Source organism: Hordeum vulgare, chromosome 2H, assembly GCF_904849725.1.
Source record: "Hordeum vulgare subsp. vulgare chromosome 2H, MorexV3_pseudomolecules_assembly, whole genome shotgun sequence".
NCBI classification, from domain to species: domain Eukaryota; kingdom Viridiplantae; phylum Streptophyta; class Magnoliopsida; order Poales; family Poaceae; genus Hordeum; species Hordeum vulgare.
In genome coordinates this window covers 486,173,010-486,183,069 of record NC_058519.1, presented here as the reverse complement: position 1 = coordinate 486,183,069, position 10,060 = coordinate 486,173,010, and positions in this window count along the sequence as shown.

The following is a 10,060-nucleotide window of genomic DNA, read 5'->3' as shown; positions in this document are numbered from 1 at the left end:
CCTAGTTCTTGTAGGTTTTGTGCTTGACAAATTAAACGTTAGTTTTATTCCGTATTTGTTCAAGCCTAAACCATAATTACTTTAAAGCGCCTATTCACCCCCCCCCCCACTAGGCGACATCCACGTCTTTTCAATTGGTATCATAGCTAGGTCTCTCTTTATTAGGTTTAACAACCTAGAGAGTAAGTATGTCGACTTGGGGTTTAGGATTCACTGACACTCTTAGTTTCGATGGCCCAAATTTTGATGTTTGGGTAATTCGCATGCTTAATCACTTTCGGGTCTTCGACCCGAATTTAGAGCGAACTGTAGATATGGGTTTTTCTCCTCCAAAGGATTCTCAAAATATAACTTTAGAGGATGAGAAAAACTCTTATCTCAATGCTTAAGCTTCTAATGTGCTTTTTGATGCTTTGAGCAATGTAGTTATATTTCAACTCATGCCATTCCGGGATGCTCATGAGTTGTGGACAAAGCTTCAAGATAAATATGGTATGTCCTAGATTTGTGGGAATGATTGTTCTCCCTCCACCTCCGGTCGCGTGGTCTTCTCAACGTCATATACTTCACCTACATGTGGATTGCCACAAGGTAATGATATGGTGAGTAGTGGAGATCATTGCAACGATGATAGTGGGTTTATTCTTGATGATCCTTCATCGCTATATTATTGCAATGCTTCATCTTTGGGCATTAACACTTCGAGCACTCTAAATGTTCTACATGCTTGTGTTGATAGTCCTTGCATATCATGTAAAAACTGCTTGACTAAATCTCATGATGATATGCTTCCTATATCTTGTTGCCATGATAAAAATGTATATATTTCCTCGATTGGTTGTGCTAACAATGAAGAGGAAATTCATCACTCCATGGAACAAGATGTGGCCTTGCATGATGCTTCAAGGGATCCTACATCATCATCTATTGTGACTCACTTTTGCCTTATGGCTAAGGCTTCAAAGGTATCTCCTACTTTGAATCCCAATATATCTCATGATGATGATGTTGATGATAATGGGGATGAGAATAATGGTGAAGAGAGTGATAATATTGCATCCTTAAAAATTAAGGGTGAAATGATTTTTAAATCTCTTTATAAGAATAAACTTGCTTGTTCCAACTTCTTGGAACTCATGTCTATTGCCACTGAGGGCAATAAATACATTGAGGAGTTGGAAGCTCATCTCTAGGAGCATGAGGCCACCATTGATACAATTGAAGGTCATGAGCGTGAATACGCTAACGAGATCGCGGAGCTATCTCAAGCTCTTGAAAATGAACAAACCACCAAGGAATCTCTTGAGGAAACCTTTGTTATAGAATTATCTAGATTAAAGGAATCCCATGATAGAGCTCTCGAGGTGGCTAATGATTTTAGAACTAAAAATGATAAGCTTGAAGTTGCACATGCTAACTCATTGAGGACTATGAGCACCTCGAAAATGGCTCAAAGGCTATTAAGAGTTAGCTCATAAACTCACCGAGTCTCATGCTCAACTTCAAGCTTCATATGCTAAAGAGCTTGCCAAGTTGTCTTCTCCTCTTATAGTTAATAATGATGCTTGTGCTACTAATTCTACTTCTTGTGAAGGATCCATTTTAAAGGAGAATGTTGAGCTAAGGGCTCAACTCGAGTTGCTATCTAGCAATTATGGGAAATTGGAAGAAAGTCGTGTAATGCTCACAAGCTCTCATGATGATCTTCTAGTATCCCATAATGTGCTAAGATTATCTCATGAGGCTATTACTACCAAGGTAACATTGAGTGAGCCTCATGTGGACAATAGCACTACTTTTTTGTCAAAAAGCTATATTGCCATGTGCTAGTCCTCGTAATTCATCTACTCACAATGTTGCTACATCTTGTGATGAATTACTTTCCATGCCTTGTTGCTCTAACAATGAAGCTTATACTTCCTTAGTCCTTGTATTGATACTAACCATGTAGAGGAAATCAAAGAGCTCAAGGGCCAAGTCACTTCCTTGAAGAAAGACTTGGAAAAGAGTCATGAAGGAATGTCCACACTCAACAATGTCTTGTGTGGGAAAAAATCCCCAAGTGAAAAATATGGACTTGGATTCAACTCCAACAAGAAGAATAAGTCCAAAAGCTTCAAGAAGAAGGGCCAAGAACAAGTCAAGAATTCGGCCAAGATTATTTGCTTCAAGTGCAAAATTCAAGGGCACCATGTTAGATCTTGCCCACTAAAGAAGAAGTCCCAAAGTCACAAGCAACAAGGGAAGAGGCCACAAGTGCACTCACATACTCAACTACAAGTTGAAGAAAGGATCCTTCCCAAGAATACCCAAGCCAACACTCCTCATGTTGAGAAATCAATAGGGAAGAAATTAAAGGGTAGATGTTGCTACTTATTTCGTGAAAAGGGTCACTTCGCTTCTTCTTGCACGAGAGGTAATTTATCCAAGCCAATCATTATTGATGATATCTATTCACTTGAGAAGGATAAGGTTGGCAATGTGTTTGCCAAGTTTGTTGGTACTCAAAGTGGTGTCAAGAAAAGTACCATTTGGGTTGCCAAGCCTATTGTGACTAGCCTCTTAGGACCCAACGTGGTTGGGGACCAACAAACTCAAACTTGATCAATATGTGTTTGTGGAGGACATTAGAGACTTGGATACATAATGAAGAATTAAGGGGTCTTCATCATCCATATTTTCTCAAGCGAAGTCATTTGGATTATCGAGTTTCTATCTTATATCCAATGTGCCTCCTCACGGTAAATTGTACTTAAACTGTTTACATTGTTAGTTGCTTGCCCCTTTGCATGTTGTGGTTTTGTAACTTGCATGTGTTTGTACATGTTGTGCTTCCAACGTGCTTATGTTGAGTAATCGAGTATGTGTATGTTGGTTTGCATATCATGTACATGTGAGTCTTGTATTGAGCCTTTTTGCATCTTGTTTGTATCTTTGTTGGCTCTTGTGAGAGATTAATGGATTATCCCATTGTGGGGGAGTGATGTGCTTTGCACACCTCACAATCCTATAAATGTGTATACATGGGGAATACCACTTAGGATTGATATTTCAAGATTATCTAGTTTCTATGTGGTATGACTTACTCATGAGAAATTCAAATTCTATATGGTCCATTAATTATCTCTTGTTGGTTTTAATTTGCCACTTGTTAATATTGTTGGGTTATCACATTATGGGGGAGTAATATTCTATGTGCATATTACAAGCCTAGAGAATGTGTACATTTGAGGTATTGCCACTTAGTGTTGATATTGTAAATTATCTTGTTCCTAGGTGGCATGTTTGCTCTACAAGTGTCATTTGCTTGCGTTTTATGGGTAAAGATGATCTTGGATATATTTGTGATCTACCAATGAGTATCATTTCCAAAATACTTCTTGTCCTTGACAATTGGTATTCCCATCATGTGGTAGGAATTGCTAATCGTCTTTACATTGGATTTTGTGTTTCGTTTGTCTTCCTTGCCTCTTGTCGATCTATTTTAACATGTCTAGTGTTTTTATAGATATAGAGAAAGTGATGATCCCCTCTTTTGCATTTTGTATTTAAATGCAAATTCTATATAATGCACATCCCTTGGGGGAGCTATCATATTTTCTTTAGAACACTCTCTTTATTCGTCCATCATAAAATCTTTTGATCCCCATCAAGTGTGTGTTGATGGGAGGCAAGTCTTTCTCTTTATGATGCTTTGTGCCATCATGAAAATTTGTCGAGGGTTTGGTTTGTTGGAACCTAGCTCTCTTTTGGAAACTACATACCTCGTGTTTGTTTTCCTTCAATTGGTATCTTGTTTCCTTTTATTTGGCATGTGTCAATGGATATCTCATTCCTTGAGGTATCTTTTAATTGATATCCTTCAAGTGATAGGTTTTCATTTGGTATCTTATTATCACTTGATACCTTGTCTTTTGGTGTATTATCAACTTTGTGTTGAGTTGATTCTTGAAAGCCTTGAGCATGCATATTTACTATATATAGCTTATTTTGCTTGCTTTCTTTCTTTAACCCAATATATAGGGGAAACTCCACCTTGTCATAAATTGGCTAAAGTGTGCATGAAATTCAAATTCATATCCTTGCGCACATATGTATGTGGAGTTTGTCCTATGTATTGTTGGTTTTCTAACTATTTGGTCCCAATGAGCTTGGGTACCATTTTGTTTGTTTTGTTGTTCCAGGAACAATTGGAGATGCGTTGGATGCTCGGCTCACCTACAAGGAAGGTGTTGAGACCATTTGATTATTGGAGCCAAGTTAGGATGATCAACGAACAACTATCTACTACATCAATCCATTGTTGTCTCGGTAACAAGTATCTACTTCATGAATTCATTTCTTGCAAAGGCCCAAACCTGTCTTTTCTTTTCCAGGTTGCATCATGGCATGGAATTTCATATTGTACAATAAGAAAATATTAGGCCATGTGCTATGCTTCCAAGCAAAGATCTTATTGATATATTTATGGCTTCCTTTTGGATATCTTGTTTGTTCCTTCTTGTAACCATTTCGTGTGTACATCCTTCTTTGTGGATATATATATCATCATGATTGTATTCTACTTAGAATCTTTTACACATGAGAGAAGTTACATCTCTAATTGATATCCTATTTTCTTTCACGTCCACCGTTGCATTTCCTTTTTTAGTTTTGGTGGCTTCGTGAAAGGATTTGTCTTGAGTGCGTATCTTATTTTCCTACATCTTGATGCACTCTTTGGCCTTGAATATTATTTTTCCTCATGCTTGTCTTGATGAGGGTTTTGCCATTTCGATTGGTATTCCTCCTCTTGACAAGGTTCTTATTTCCTATCTTCACCATGGGTTGTCACAAGCATTGGTTATTATTTTGTTTATTAGTAAGCTTGTGAACCCATTTTCTAGTATGTGTGTGTGGGAATGATATGTCTTGCACTTTGTTTCTCATTTCATCAAGACTATGTTGATGAGTAATGCTCATCCTTATCTTAGTCTTCTCAAGTGCTTTGCCATGACTCACACACATTATTTTGGTTGAGCCTATTCTTAAGTTGCTTCTTTTACATCTTGCTCAACCATTTTTGTGTGCAAGTGATATGCTTATTGTCTCATCTATCTTCTTGCACTCGTTGTGTGTTTTTATTAATTTTGGGGGAGCAACGATCCTATTTTGTGCGCTTGTATCAAATACAAAAATCTCTTATTAGTGCACAAATCATGGGGAGCTTCTCTAGTTTTGATAAAACACTCCTTTGGTTTTATCATAGTATCTTTTATTCATGTGGTTCGGAGGACCATGTGGTTGTTTGTTCCATATGGTATCTTTTGATTGCTTGCTTCTATTTTGTATGTCTTTGTGCCATACGATCCTTCTTTTTGCAATCTTTGGGTCCTCAATATAGTTTGTTTTCCTCCAACTACTTATCATTGTATTTGTGTATTTCTTTGCACTCATTTGCTGAGAAGTGCACACTTTTTGGAGGACCACCTACTATATTGGCTTTCTAAACTTTTCATCCATTTTGGCAATCGATGCCAATGGGGGAGAAGTTTAGAGAGTTTACTTTGGATATGTTTAGAGGGTTTTGCTTTTATTGCGTAAGCATTTACATCTTGCACGCATGCATTATTGCTTTGTATATGTGCGCTTGGTTATGCTTATTTCCTTATATAAACTCTCTTGAAGTGATTGTCATCAATTACCAAAATGGGGGAGATTGTTAGAGCATATATCTCCATATGTGGTTTTGGTAATTGATGACAATTCCTATAGACTAATGGTTGCCTTAAGTTATATTTATAGGATTTGTCCATAGGCACTTCTTGAAGTCCATCTGTTAGGTTCAAGGAGTTTATATGATGAACAAGGTGGTATTCAAGGTATTATCCAAAGAATGGTCCTACAGACACAAGGTTGATCAAGATCGTCAAACAAAGAGTAAATCAAGATGATCAACACACCAAGCGTACAAGATGTACCAAGAGGGATCAAGTGATCCCATGGTACGGTAAGAATTGTCCAGTACGTATTTGTGTACTAACCCATGGTCTTCTTGAAAGTTCTATGTGGGGTTAGGTGTGTTTCCATGGGCTTGCGTCAAGAGGAATATCTCATACAACCCATGGATGATGACGTCAAGTGATGGAGGATGGTGGCAATGGACTTGTGAAGATATGCTGAAGAGCGGCTCACCCATAGTGTGTATGGGGGAGCAATCAACTAGTCTTCATCAAGCCAACGCAAGCAAGAGGAATATCTCATACAACCCATGGGGGATGACGTCAAGTGATGGAGGATGGTGGCAATGGACTTGTGAAGATATGGTGAAGAGCGGCTCACCCATAGTGTGTATGGGGGAGCAATCAACTAGTCTTCATCAAGACAACGCAAGCAAGAAAGGTGGTCCATCTTGAGGAAGCCAAGATCATCGTCATCTAGCTCAAGAGGACGAGGTGCAAGGTATAGGTTTGCCCTTGATTGGTTTTCTCTTTTAGGATAGATTGTCGTACTGTCAAGGGGGGGTCTCAAGTGAGTAGCTTGATCGTATCATTCGTTGAGAGCTCAAACCATTTGCATCCTTGCATCATACTTATTGGTTCTTGTTTGGTGTTTCTCTTTGTGAGTTTTAGAGCTTATGTTCATATTCATGACAAGCTCGAGTTCATCGAAAACGGAGTCCATATGCATCTTCTATGATGTTTTCGATGTTGGGAGTTTTTACCGGTCTTATTCCAAGAAGGGTTCTCACCATTTTCTTATGGGACTTTTCTCACTTGCTTCTTATTGATATTTCTATCAATATTGTGTTAGCCCATGTCGTTAGCTTTCCAACAAACTTGGTTTCGTTGAATTCGGAGTCCGTATGCGAAAGTTACAGCAGTTTCAGTATCCGGCGGTAGTACCGCTCCTAGTGCGAGCGGTAGTACCGGCCCTGGAGAGGTAGTACCGCCCCCGGAGCGGTAGTAATTTTTTACTACCGCTCCGTCGGACTGTTTTTTGCATACTTTTTGGCCTCAGCATGGTTGGTGAACCTATCGAGCGTTAGTACCGCTCCATGAGCGGTAGTACCGCTCTGTGCGAGCTGTGAGGCTTAACGGTTGGATTTTTTCCCACCTATAAAAGGTGGTCTTCTTGCCCATTGAACCTTATCTCTTTAGCTCGTGTCTTCCCCCATTGTTGACCTTCTTCGAGCTTGCTAACGCTCAATCCCTCCAATGATTCTTGCTAGTTCTTGAGGGAAAAGAGAGAGGAGATCTAGATCCACATTTCCATCAATCACTTTCTCCTCTAAGTGAGGGGAACCCCTTGGGTCTAGTTCTTGGAGTTCTTCGTGTTCTTCTTCGTTCGTCCTCTCATTTTCCTCCCTAACATTAGTTGCTTTGGTGGGATTTGGGTGAGAAGGACTTGGGCACTCCGTGTGCCCTTGCCATTGCATTAGTTGCATCGTTTGAGTTCTCCATGGTGATACGTGGAAGTGAAGTTTGAGAAGCTTTACCTTTGGTACTTAGTACCCTAGATATTGTTCTTCGTGGATGCTTTGGCGTCCTAGAATCTTGGTGGTGTCTCGGAGCTCAATCATTGTGGTGTAAAGCTCCGGGCAAGCGTCGGGGTCTCCAATTAGGTTGTCGAGATTGCCCCGAGCAATTTGTACGGGTATTGGTGACCGCCCCCAAGGTTTGCCATTTGTACGGGTTCGGTGACCGCCTTCAAGGGTCCCTTAGTGGAATCACTGCATCTTGCATTGTGCGAGAGCGTGAGGAGATTACGGTGGCCTTAGTGGCATCTTGGGGAGCATTGTGCCTCCACACCGCTCCAACGGAGATTAGCATTCGCAAGGGTGTGAACTTCGGGATACATCATCGTCTCCGCGTACCTCGGTTATCTCTTACCTGAACCCTTTACAATTATGCACTTTACTTTGTGATAGCCATATTGTTTATTGTCATATATCTTGCTATCACTTAGTTGTTTATCTTGCTTAGCATAAGTTGTGGGTGCACATAGGTGAGCCTAGTTGTTGTAGGTTTTGTGCTTGACAAATTAAACGTTAGTTTTATTCCGCATTTCTTCAAGCCTAAACCGTAATTATTTTAAAGCGCCTATTCACCCCCCCCCCCTCTAGGCGACATCCACGTCCTTTCAATAGGCATAACATGTTGGTACCTATGGTGGAAACACATAGAATTCGTCAAAGGGGAGGAGGAATTGATGTTGGAAATATGCCCTAGAGGCAATAATAAATTGGTTATTATCATATTTCCTTGTTCATAATAATCGTTAATTAACCATGCTAGAATTGTATTGATTGGAAACTCAAATACATGTGTGGATACATAGACAACACATTATCCCTAGTGAGCCTCTAGTTGACTAGCTCGTTGATCAAAGATGGTCAAGGTTTCCTGGCCATAGACAAGTGTTGTCACTTGATAACGGGATCATATCATTAGGAGAATGATGTGATGGACAAGACCCAAACTATAAATGTAGCATATGATTGTGTTATTTTGTTGCTATTGTTTTCTGCGTGTCAAGTATACATTCCTATGACCATGAGATCATATAGCTCACTGACACCAGAGGAATGCCTTATGTGTATCAAACGTCGCAACATTACTGGGTGACTATAAAGGTGCTCTACATGTATCTCTAAAGGTCTCCGTTGAGTTAGCATGGATCAAGACTGGGATTTGTCACTCCATGTGACGGAGAGGTATCTCGGGGCCCACTGGGTAGTACAACATCACAAACAAGCCATGCAAGCAATGTGACTAAAGAGTTAGTCACGGGATCTTTATTACCGAACGAGTAAATAGACTTGCCGGTAATGAGATTAAAATAGGTATGTCGATACCGACGGTCGAATCTCGGGCAAGTAACATACCGAAGGACAAAGGGAATGATATACGGGATTGTGTGTATCCTTGAAAAAGAGGTTCAACTGATAAGATCTTCGTAGAATATGTAGGATCCAATATGAACGTCTAGGTCACGCTATTGGATATTGACCGGAGAGTGTCTCGGTCACGTCTACATAGTTCTCGAACCTGCAGGGTTTGCACACTTAAGGTTCGGTGACGTTTCGGTATAGTTGAGTTATAGGTATTGGTGACCGAAGGTTATTCCGAATCCCGAATGAGATCCTGGACATTACCGGAGCTCCGGAGGTAAATATTTATATATTGGAAGTCCTGTTTGGGTCACCAGAAAAGTTTCGGGCTCATCGGTAGTGTACCGGGAGTGCCGGGAGGGTACCGGGGGACCACCGGAAGGGGTGTGACGACCCAAGAGCCTTGTGGGCTGTGAGAAGAGGTGGACCAGCCCCTGGTGCGCTGGCCGAAGCCTCTCTCAAAGGCCCATGCGGCTAGGAGAAGAGATAAAAGGAACAAGACCTTTAAAAGGAAGGGAAGGAGGAGTCCTCCCAAAGTAGTCCACCTTCCCACAAGGAAGGTGGACTCTTCCTTTGGTTCGGCCGACCCCTCTCCTTGGAGGAGGGGCCAAGGCAGACTCCTCTCCTCTCCTCCTATATATACTAGAGGTTTTGAGGGTTTTTGAGACACAACAATCAGCCATGTGTTTCCCTCTCTCTAGATCCGTTTCTCCTCTAGTCTAGTTTCAGCGGTTCTTAGGCGAAGCCCTGCTGGACTAGCTCCACCACCATCGCCGTCACGTCGCCGCGCTGCCGGAGAACTCATCTACCTCTCTGCCACCTCTTGTTGGATCAAGAAGGCGGAGATCATCGTCGAGTTGTACGTGTGCTGAACACGGAGGTGCCGCCCGTTCGGTGATAGATCGGGACGGATCGTGGGACGGCAGCGATTTGGATCGCGGAGACGTTCCACTACATCAACCGTGTTTCTTAACGTTTCCCGCTTAGCGATCTACAAGGGTATGTGGATCCGACCTCCTTCTCATAGATGATCTTCACCATGATAGGTGTTCGTGTGCGTAGGAAATTTTTTCTTTTCCGTGCAACGCTCCCCAACAATTGATGCCCGAAGGACGGCGTGTGCGATCATTGTGCTTGCCCTTAACTATGCTCGTGTTGTAGGAAGGGCCCTACTATTGCTAAAACCAA